This window comes from Aedes albopictus, chromosome 3, assembly GCF_035046485.1.
Source record: "Aedes albopictus strain Foshan chromosome 3, AalbF5, whole genome shotgun sequence".
Classification (NCBI taxonomy): Eukaryota; Metazoa; Arthropoda; class Insecta; order Diptera; family Culicidae; genus Aedes; species Aedes albopictus.
In genome coordinates, this window is record NC_085138.1 from 379,374,397 (window position 1) to 379,386,427 (window position 12,031).

At 34.7% G+C, this 12,031-nt stretch overlaps 1 long non-coding RNA gene across 1 annotated transcript in view; it reads right to left on the reverse strand.

The window, feature by feature from the left end:
• Positions 1-8,346: 8,346 nt before the first annotated feature.
• The window catches only part of LOC134291829 (uncharacterized), a 444,222-nt gene continuing 440,537 nt past the window's right edge, over positions 8,347-12,031 (reverse strand). Inside the window, exon 3 of the long non-coding RNA XR_009999302.1 lies at positions 8,347-10,747. This is a non-coding gene — a long non-coding RNA (uncharacterized LOC134291829). The remainder of the gene's footprint in view (positions 10,748-12,031) is intronic.

Consider the following 12,031-nt stretch of genomic DNA (forward strand, 5'->3'; position numbering starts at 1 on the left):
GGAGCGGGACGGTCCGAGGCCGAGACCGAGACCGAGCCGAGCACACATGCGTTGCATCAATCGCCCGCGAATGACGGGTGAGAAGAAGGAGAGCAAAAGAGAATGAAACTCTCGCGCACATTTATGATTGCGTGTGACGACGATCAACCAAGCGACCGACCGGCAGCTTGATCTTGTTTTTGTGCGTCTTCGTTCTTGGCGTTGCTTCGTTGATCCTTTTCGATCACTTGCTGCGGAGGCTCGGTTGAACGAACTGAAGCAAGTCGGTCGACCGGTCGTTCGGTCGCGCAGGCAGGAGGTCGTAACTTTTCCGATAATATGTCGCTGCTGCTGCTGCCTACTGGCGTTCATGGCAGGGGATCATCATCATCGAAGTCGGAATCATCGTTGTCGTCGTTGCCGGTTCGAGAAGTTTTATTCAGTTTTATGGAAGGAAAAAAAGCGTTGAAGGAACGATCAAAATTTCAGGTGAGGAGTCGGTGCACCTTTGAGGTAAGGATGTCATCATTGAGTAATCCAAACGTACCGTTGTATAAAGATGAAAAAAATTAAAAAAAAAACTGTTTGGTTTATGGTTAAACTATTCTTTAACTCTAAGGTGTATCATAACGATATAATGTATGGTTAAATCACTGTAAAATCATTATATGTGTGGAATATGATGCTTTTTTCCCAAAACGAGAGTATTTTATCAAAAATTTGAAAAATAAAAGACAAAAACAAAATATTTTTTTTATCGTAAGGATGATTTGTCATACAGTTTTTGAGTACATCTTTATATCTTTTGTATTATAGTTAGTATTTCATCGTTCGAAAGGCATAATGACCTTTTATCATCGAGGACAGAAGCATTGAAGTTACAATAAGAGATAACATACTGATTCAACATTAAATTATTATATTATTTAATTAATTTTTCCTTAATCGTTAATTTTTTTCCTCATTGATTGGTTCATCTAATAGTTAAACAATGAACTATTAAATTTAAATTCATAAACAATTTAAAATTTCAAATGTATTTGTGTATTCATCAAAGTTTCTAATATTTAAATAATAACAAACTTCAAAACCAATTTGAATGTTTTTGTAAATTTTAAAATGTTGTCCAGTTTGTCAGATTTCAGTTCTCCCTCTGTTCCCAAACCCAGTAATAGAGATGCCAAAGTGGAAAAACTGGTTCAGCTTGAGAAGCAGCAATAAAACGACGATGATCTCTCATTTATCTCGGCTCGATCATTTGAAGTTTGAGCCAACAACAAAAAACCAACTCCATGGGAGAGGAGAACATTGAAAGATAGGCCGTTTTTCCTCCGGATGACTTACGCTCGACCTGAAGCAGCCGTTGTTGGTGTTGTTGCAGCATCACCGGCTGACTGAAATGTAGGCGAGAAATTAAGTGCAGATGCGAGGTGAAATTAACGCCGCTTTTCCCTGCTGGTTGGCTGACTTTGTTTGAGGTGGCTGCTAGCATGCAGCTTCGTAGAAGAAGGGCAAGATTTATGGGATCTGGGTCGAATGGTCGTGAGCTCGGTCGGTTGGTGATGGTGCCCTGCTGCTGCTCTCTAGTCAGTCGCAGTCGGTTGTTTTCTGTTGTTTGTCGCTCTTTCCCTCTCTGGACGATTGGAGATGATTGTCTTTTTGGTGAGAGATGATGTGTTGATATGATGTTGCAATTATGGTGATGACTGGTGCAGTTGAAAAATATTGTTTAAAAAAGCTGTAGCAAAATGTTGCAATTCTGGAGTATTAGAGATGATTGACTTACTGGTAGTCACAATTGAATCCTCTGGTAACATTTTATTCGTTCATTTTGGAATTTGCATACATTTTTAGATAGTGTTCTGAAGGAATTGGTAGAAGATTTCAAAAAAGAACCTGTAGTGTCCAGATGAACACATTCTAAATTGAGAGGCCCAGAATCAAAGGGGTGTAAGTGACCATGTTGTCGATTTTGAGTTGAGCATATCATGAAACTCTTCAAATTTCAAGCTTTCAGGAACTTTTTTAAGATTGTTTCTACGATGATTGGAAAAATTACAATAAATCAGAAACAAAATGGATTGATTTTGAAACTCCATACAATTTGTATGGTATAAAAAATCGGTCAAAAACTTTAAACCTAATTTACTCGAAAGTGGGGTTTTGTCACTTGTCACTAACCTCCTTAATTCTCCTCCTGTCTTACTCTCTCATAATTTTAAAAGTTATTTTTTTTTTTCATTTCTGTATTTCAACATTTTATCTCTCACCGCCCATCATCATCGTCTTTTATCTTTTACTTCTTATCTCCTATCTCTCACCTTGTAGCTCACATCTCATCATCACCATCTTTCAGCTGTCATCATCATCATCTTTCATCCCTTATTTCTAAGCACTCATCTCTCATCATCATCATCATCATCACCATCTCTCATCTCTTATTTGTTATCTGTTATCGCTCATTACTCATCTCTCATCACCATCATATCTTATATTTCATCTCGTATCACTTATCTCTCATGTTTCATCTCTCATATATCATCTCTCATCGTTGCTATCATCTTCACCATCTCGATATCTCAGTTCTAATCTCTTTCTCTTATTTCTCTTCACTAATCATCATCATATTCCATAACTCATTTTTCGCTTACCGTCTCTCAATATCATCATTTCTGATCTTTTATCTTTTCTTTCATTAATCATATTCGTGAATTCTACAGGGGATAGACAAAATGATCGGGACAGGCAAAATTTTCACTTTTCAAAAAATGTTCAACTAGTTGTAACTTTTTGAAAAGTGCATCAAATATTTTCAAAATTTCATTGCAGTCGGTTCATTGAATCCGGAGATATAATATCTCAAAGTTGGCCATCGGATAATTTTACCTTTTTCAAGAATCTTTATAACTTCGTGAAAAATGGCCTGATCTTTCCCAAATATGGACCACTGATACACAACTAGTTGATGAACTTACAGTTAAAATTTGAGAACATTCGATGCACTTTTTGAAAAGCTACAGCTAGTTGAACATTTTTTGGAAAGTAAAAAATTTGCCTGTCCCGATCATTTTGTCTAGCCCCTGTATGTCTCATCTTCCTTCTTTCATCTTTCGTCGTTGTCATTATCACCATCATCATCACCATCGCTCAACTTTAATCTCTTATTTCTCATTTCTCTTCTCTCAGCATCATCATCACATCTTAGATCTCATCTTTCACCTCTCATCTCCCATCATCATCATATATCATCTCTCAACTCATAATCATCATCTCTCATTTCTTATCTTTTCCTTATCTTATCTTTATCTTTTTAGCTCATTTCGAATCTCTCACTTCTCATATTTCATCTCTTATTCCTCTCCCTCATCATGATCATCATCATCATCTTGCATCTTCCATCTCTCAACTCTCATGTCTCACCTTTCATTTCTCATCTTCTCCTGAATCTCTTGAAATAATTCTGCTAATAGATTCAAAGAATCCCTGAAAGAATTTCGAGCGTACTCCTTTAAAATCTATAAGGAATCCTTGAAAGAAATCCAAGGAAAAGCCATTGAGGAACCGGTAACAGAATTCCTGAAAAATTGCCTAAAAATCCTAAAAGAATTTCGGGAGGAGTCTCTGAAGCAATTCTGGAAGGTTTCGATAAAGGAATCACTGAAGTATTTTTGGGATATGTCCCTAAAAAATCTCTGGAGAAACCCTTCAGCGAGTTGAAGGGGGAATCAACGAATGAATCCAAGAAGGACTCCTGCGAAAATACCCAAGAGTCCTGGAAGAATTCTGGAAAAAAATCATCGGTTTTAGAAGAATAGCGTACTTTTGAATCAAAAATAAATTCATATTTTTAGGCCCATACAATTTTTGAGAAATGTAAGATCCTTGAAGGGCCACTTAGCTCAATTTTTTACGGGATCGTTTTTTAGCTAGAACGATCATTTTCCAACGTCGAACTTTTAATTTGTGTTAGTTTGACAAAATTATGGACGGCCTAAAGGAGAAGGAAACTTTAAATAATTCCTAGGAATTCCGGGAATCCTTAGAAAAAATCATCACAAAATACCACATATTCTAGAAAAATCAACTGTTTTATTAATATATTTTATGTTCGGCATTCGTAAATAAAAAAAAAACATATTGAATGAATTTTGCATAGAATGTTAAATCAATTTTTTCCGAAAATTTGGAAAAGTTTTTGGAATCTCGATTTTTACCATATTTAACAAAAATCTAGTTTTCGATAATTTTTTGGATTTTTCAATGATTTTCTAAATTAGCTTCTTATTCGTTATGCTCTGAATATAACACCGGATTGACTTCAGTTAACCTAATAATTGAGGCTTTGAATCTGCTTTCTGATGACGGATGATTCAATTTCCAATCCGGTTCCTTTTTTTCGAGAATTTTCCTAAAAATTGTTTTCGGAAAGTTTTCCATGGATTCCTTCAAAACATTTCAATGAAATTCTCCAGAAACTCCCCCAGAATTCTCATCAGATATTCCACAAGAAAAACCTCCAGAAATATCATTAGGAATTCTTCTAGAAAACTTTTTATGCTGAAGAAATTCCATCACGGATTATTAAAAAAAAATCTCTTTGGATTCATTTAGAAAACCATCTACGGATTCCAGATACTCTAACAGCGTTCAATAGTTTAGTTTTTTTTTTCAGAAATTTCTTTACAGATTTCTTCAGAAAATATTCAAAAGATTCTTTCAGAAGATTTTTTTGGGAGGCCTTGGGAAGTTTTTTTTTTAATTTTCCAAGGAATTTCAAAAGCAAACTTTCAAAAATGCTTCCATTATTCCTTGGATTTCCATAAATTAGTTCACACAAAAATTGTCCATTTTCAACCACCGTCCCCCATATGACACACCGTTTGTATGGGACTTTTGAAATTTGTGCATGGGTTGTCACACTTTGCTAAAGCCCTCTCCTTCCTCAAAGCGTGAAGTTATTTGTGTAGATTTCTCTGTAAACTCTTTAAATATTAGATTTTTCTAGGAAATTACGTGTTTGTTCAGGGATTTCTTGAAAATAACGATCATGAAATCCTACAGGTTTTTTTAGGAGTTCTTCCATGAATTTTTGTAATGGATTTCTTCAGAAATATTATAAGTAGAATAGGAAAAGAAATTCCTCCAAGAGTTCCTCAAGGAGTGTTTCCAGAAATCTCCCTATAAATTTATGCTGAATAAATTTATGGGGGAATTTCTAAAAATCCTCTTTAAGGTACTCTTGGTGGAGTTCCTGGTTAAGCTGCTGAAATTCCATCGAGAATTTATTCAGGTTCTTCCAGGCATTCCTTCTGTGATTTTTTTTAGAAATGCTCCAGGGATTTCTACAGGAATTAAATCGAAATTCATTCAAAAAACCCTTCAAGATTATTTTTCTAGATTCCTTTTCAATTTTTTCAAGAATTCCTTCAGAAATATATTCAGTCACTCCATTAGAAGTTTAAAGATTTCTTCATTAGCAAGGGCTAACAGAATTGGCCAGGAATATTTCTAAATTTTTAAAAGATTTTTTCAAGAAGTGTTCCCAGTAATTCCCACATGAATTCATGCAGAACTTCATGTAGAACTTCTACGGGAATTTCATAAGAATTTTTTCAAATATTTTAAAATAAATTCAGGGATTTCCACAGGAATAAAATAGAAATTTATCCAGAAATCATCCAACTTTATTCTGAAATTATACAATGGATTCCTTCAAAAACTTCTTTACGAATTCCTTCAGAATTATCTTCAGAGAGTCCGTCAATAGTTTAAGGATTCCTTCATGAATGTTAGCAAGAGATTTATTTTTTATGAATTTTCAAAATTTTTATAGATGCTTCTGTGATTCTACCTGATACTCTTCCAAGTAACCATTAGAAATCATTAAAAAATGTCATAGGTCACTCAAGAAATTCCAGATGTTTTTTTTTTGGAATTCCTCCTGTTGTTCCTTCTTCCTCCTTCTTCTAGAATTTCTTCAGAGATTCCTTAAGGAATTCTCACAGAAATTCCTCTACGAATGTTGATAGAAGTACTTTATGAAATCACAGAAAAATACTGGCAAAGTTTTTCAAGAACTACCTGAATTCCTGGAGATACCTCTGGATATTCCTAGAAGATTTTTTGAAAATTTATAGATGAGTTTCCTAGACAGAAATTCTCATGAGAAATATCTGAATAATGGTTGGGGATGTGTTGGAGGAATTTCTGAGGAATACCCAGAGGAACTCCTTGAGATGGCTCTGGCGGAATCCTTTGAAGATTTTTATGAAAAAATCCTGGAATTGTTTATGAGAAAAGCCCTGAAGGGATTTCCGAGGAACACCAATGAGGAATTTCTGAATTGAAGTTCGATGCAATTTTTCCTTCGTTTAAACAAATCTGCGGGAATCCGTGTGAAAATTGTAGATAAAGGTACTACAGGAATCCTTTTAATTTTTTTGTTGATTTCAACAATAGCTTGCAAGACAAAGATGCAGATTTAAAAGTTCGAGTTAGATGGTAAAATGTCTGATTAAATTCTTGCATGCATTTCTGAAGGAATTTCGGGAAAAATAATCACGAGCCCTCAGAAAAACTCCTTAAGAATAAATAGAGACATTGAAAAGAATACTTGAAAAAAGTTTGCGAAAGAACACCTGAGGGAATTTCAGAACAAATCTATTTATTTTTTATAAATTACTCAAGAAATTCTTCATGCACTTATAACGAAATTTTCCAAAGAATTGCTTCAGAATTTCCAATGAAATTCCTAAAGAAATTCCGGATGAAAATCCCATGAGAATATCTGGCACAAATCCTTGACGAATACCTGCTAAAATTCATCAGGGATCTCTGGTATAGTTCTCGGAGAATAACTTGAGAAAACTGGATGGACTCTTGAAATAATGTCTGGAAGAATTTTTCAATAAATCCCGGCAAAAGATTCCCAATTTTCCCTGACAGAATTCTTCTAAGAACCTCCTTAATGGTTTCACCAAAAAGTATCTGAAGAAGTTCTTAATAAAAATCTTGATGAATATTCTCCGAACAAATTCCCGAAGAAATTACTGGAAGAATACTCCAATGAATACCATGAAAATTACCCAATGATTCCTGCAAAAAAAATCCCTACGGAATCACCGCAGAAGTTTCAAATTTAATTCTTGAAAACATTCCTCAAAGGAAGTTGTCAAAGACTCATTTGAAAAAATATAACTTTAATCCCCTGATAAATTACTACTAGGCAGTCTAGTAGCAATCCCCCAAAAAATCGCTGAAGATATTCCTGAAAGAATACCATTGGCAATTGTCCTGGAGAAAAAACCAATTAATTTTTGGAGGAATTCCAAGAAAAATGAAATAATTTCCAAAAAAAACTAAACTCGGAAACGAGTGAACCAAATTGAATGAAAATTTGAACGTTTATCAACAATATATTGATATTCATTACGACGTTATAAAATTTATTTTTTTCTCGCGATGAATAAAGCTATAGTGGTTTGACATTTTCACCCATATAGAGGAAAATAACTCAGTTTTACAATATCACACAAAAATACTAAACGTGTTCTTCCTTTAATCCAAATAGGTTCTAATATAGGGTAAGTGTACCAATTATGGCACTACCTAAGGAAAGCTATTTAAACAAAAATAAGAAGAAGATCAACGAATGTCATCAATATGTTAAAAGATAGTTTAGTTTCCATACTTTACAGGATAAATATAGAAACGGAGCCAAAACTAGATTTAGTATTTATTACAGCGTGTGCCAATGATAGGAACCTTGCACCAGTTATGGTTACATTTTTTAACTTCGATTCCTTTTCGCACTATTTGCATGCATTCCTTATGGGATTAGCCATAATTGGTACACTATGGCAAAAAAGGGTGCAAGGATGCCGAAATTTTAAGGAATATGATTTATTTCTACCATGATTTGAGCAAAATGTGGAGTTTAAATGAGTGCGACCATCTTTTGTGAACGTGATCTGTTGTTCACAATTTTTTTCTTGTTGATTGACATCGTTAAAAGGTCAAAATTAACTATGGCGAATGATTGGTGCTATAGCCATAATTGGTACACTTACCCTATCTTATTATAGATATCTTGGGAACAGAAATGGAAAATCTTAGGATATCGAAACTAAAAATTAATCACATTGATGTAAAAAATTTACGATTTTTCAAGAAAGATCCAAAAAGTGTTAATCCATCACAACTTTTTACAACGTTTTAAAAGTACATGTTTTTAAGCTTTTTCAAGCATTAATATATTATTGATAAACGTACAACATTTCGTTCAATTCGGTTAACTGGTATACGAGATACGACAGTTAAAAAAAAAGTTCTCTAAAAAATCGTATTTTACGAGAACAGTTCCAGCTTCGTGAAAGATTAACCAAACGAGCCCAAATTTGTACCTACCTGCACATATAACAGGTTGACAAGCAGTCAAGATTTGAGAATTTTTGATGCACTCTATGAAAAGTTACAGCTTGTTGATTTTTTTGTGAGAGAAAAAAAGTTGCCTATCCCAAACATTTTGGCCACTCCTTGTACATTGAAGAAGATATTATTTTCCAAAACAAAATAATAGTGTTTGGTAGAACCTGTTAAATATTTTATAAATTAATCTTGTGATTTTGAAAGCATTATTCCACTGTGAAGGGATTCCTTGAATAATCACTACAGCAACACCTTGCTGAAATCTCTTTATCCATTTTGAAAAGGTAAACTGCTTAGTTTCTGCTGTATTTCCGCAAAGTACGCGTGGAACTTAAATAATAAATCTTGGATGATTTCCTGTTGTTTTTTTCTGGATATTCAAAACTGTTTTTTGGAGGATTTTTTGTTTAAATAAAGACGAATAAAAATGAATAAACTGCTTCAAGACGTCAACATCAATTACTGGGAGAATCTCATTTCTTAAAAAGCTTTCGCATGAATTCCTGGGGGAAAATTTCGAGTTTCCAGGCAAATTATCATATGAGAATCTCGAAATAAATTCAGAGGGTCTTCAAATGCATCTGAACAGCAATCGATGGCTTAAAAAACTACAATTTTAGGAAGATTTATAAAACTGTTGATCTGCGAAAAATACTTACTCAAAAACAAATCCTGGTGAACTTACTTTTGAAATTTTAGTTGGAATCGAAAAAATACTATTTTGGAATTCCGAGAAAAAATAGTATTTCAAAACTAAAAACCTGATCGGATTTTTTAAAACAAATTAGTTTTTGGTATTACATATCAGCAGATTTGTTCTCTTCGTCATATGCGGCTTTTTTCGACCTAATGTCCCAAAACTTGGTCGTATAATTCAGCTTGGATAGGAAAATTTTAAGCCAACTTTGAGAGGTTTTAAAAAACATGACGAAGAGAACAACATCTGCGAAAATATGTAAGTTCTCCTAGCTAGCAATTGTTCCAGACAGCCTTAAAGAAAATATTGTAAAATTTCTGATTACTCCATAATTCTACCAAATATTTGAGAAGCCTCTCAAGAAGTACTTTTAAGACAAAACAACAAGCCACTCGTAACTTCCATTAATAATTCCCATATGCAATTTATTTGCTCATAGGCCAAAGATTTCTCATACCAATACGCCTCAAATAAAAAAAAATCCCGGCATTCTCCACATGGAATCAAGTTGAAGTTTTATAGAAATTTTGGTAAAAAATCCAAAATAAAGGTTTAGTTCTGAAGTTTGCCATTTAAAGACTACCTTTAATTAGCCTTTCGTGATCTCCTCCAGGATTTTTTATTTTAAACCTTCTTGGACACACCAGATTAGAGGAAAATGCTGATGAGCGTATATCAAACTATGGAGTTTTACGACTGGAAACTCGGTGTAAAGGACGAACGATTTGCATCTACATTCCCGACGTTTCGGCCTGGGGCTTTGGCCTTTTCTAGGATCGTAGTGTCTATCGACTATTATTTTTCAAGTTTTCCATATGGAATGCTCTTCTGGGTGGCATTTTATGTAAACGTGTTGTTGTTTTATATTATTTTAATTGTATATAATTCACTGTGCGGTGATTACGACTGTTTTGAAAGAATTGTCCAGTGCAAAGCGAATTATATAAAATTAAAAAAAAAATAGAATAGCAACACGTATACATAAAAAGCAACTCAGAAGTGCATTGCTTCTGTAAAAACTCAAAAAAAGATAGACGGTAAACATTACGACCCTTGAAAAAGGCACAATCCCCAAGCCAAGACATCGGGAATATAGCTGACAATCATTCTTGTTTCGAAGACTGTGAAATCCATTTGCCTCTTCTATGAATCAAAAAGCACGGCAACAACGATTCATTCCCTCATCAACCCTTTTTGGGAATTGTTCCAAGAATTTGTTTTCCCGGCTCTGCCAAAGCTCAAATGCTGTACCATTTACAATAATCACAGAAGTTCAACCATTTTTTTGTGAATTTTGACTACAGCTGATTCTTCACACACCAGAAGCTAAACGATTGAGATGGACGGTGTTTAAAAGGTGGGAGTAATACATCGATGATACACTTGATCGGCACAACATGAAAGAGAAAGAGCTACTTTAGTTGTTTTTCAGTTCCAACTTTATCGTACCGAATACGCGGTCACCGTGTGTAACAAATATATTCCCATCATTTTTTTTAGATGCCATTAAACTCTGGAGATATTTGCTATCCAAGTCCAACTCTACATACCAGTTCGAATGCCTCCAACCTGTTCAATTTTGCAACCAGTCTTTACGTGTTTCAACAAATCCTCCACGAGAGTCAGCAACAAATGGCATCATACCTGAAACGAAACCAGAAATAACATTTCATTAAAAATCAATCCTAAATATGTACATACATACATATTGTCATAACAATTAACATCTCTCGAAAGCAGTGAATAAATCCCAGCTCATCTCATCAACTTAAAACTTCATCAAGCAAAACGCCCCGGCAGACCACGCACCTTAACCCGTGACGCCCAACGTCTCTCCTCATCTTCGCCAAATCTCAATCAGTTGGCCATCAAAATCTCGTTTCCGAGTTCACCCACGCTCCGCCACCGCCTGATGAACCTCAACAGCGGCCGTACGACCGTAAGGCCAAACCAGTCTTCCTCCCCGCATCACACAAATAAACGACCAACTATTCTCCCACATCTGTCAGACCAAAGAGCAAGCAGCTCCACAACACACGCATCGCAACGCAACCAAACCTAACGCGGAACGCCAGCATCGTTAAAAAGCAAAATAAAATTATATAAAATATAGGAATTAATGATTTGTGCTTCGTCCGGTCGACCCAGTCAGTCCCAGCTCAGCTAGGTTTCACCTGGATTGGATCAAAACGAGCTGCTACATGGACGGCGGCAACGACGACGACAATAACCACCTTCTAGTTCGTTCCATCGCATCGTCATCATCATCGTTTGTTTCCTTCTTTGTTGGGTCGTCTTCTATGCTAGTTTATTACCTACCTACTAGCTTTGGTCAGGGGGTTTCAAACAATTTGAGAAGTGTACAATACTTTTCCACAAGATTTCCGAAATATATCTTGAAAGCGACTCGAACTAATCTAGAACTATGAATTCAGAAGACTTTGTTAAAATATTTCTAAAGAAATATCATTGAGAAATTGTAGAGAAATTTCAGACGAAATTCCATTGGCCTTTTAAGTTTTTTGCTTGTAGGTTACTTGTAAATCTCAAAATTATTTATTTTGGAAATTTTCAATTGGAGATTTTCTTGAAGCAGATGCTGCACGGTGTCAAAATTTTGATTATTATCGAACTTTCATGTACCTCGAATTTTTCTTCATAGAATGTCAGAATTTCGGCTATAATTTAAAAAGGCAAAATTTGAGAATATTCTATCGGGGAAAATTTGAGTTAGATGAGATTTTGGCTATTTTCCATACTAAAAATCAATAATTACTATTTAAGCCCAAAAAACGTCCCATACAAAATGTATGGAAAAATTTTCGCCGATGAAATATTTCTAGTTTTCCGATTATGAATACTTAGCTCAAATACTAATCATTTTCGAAGAAAAATCCGAGGTACATGAATGTTCGATAATAATCGAAA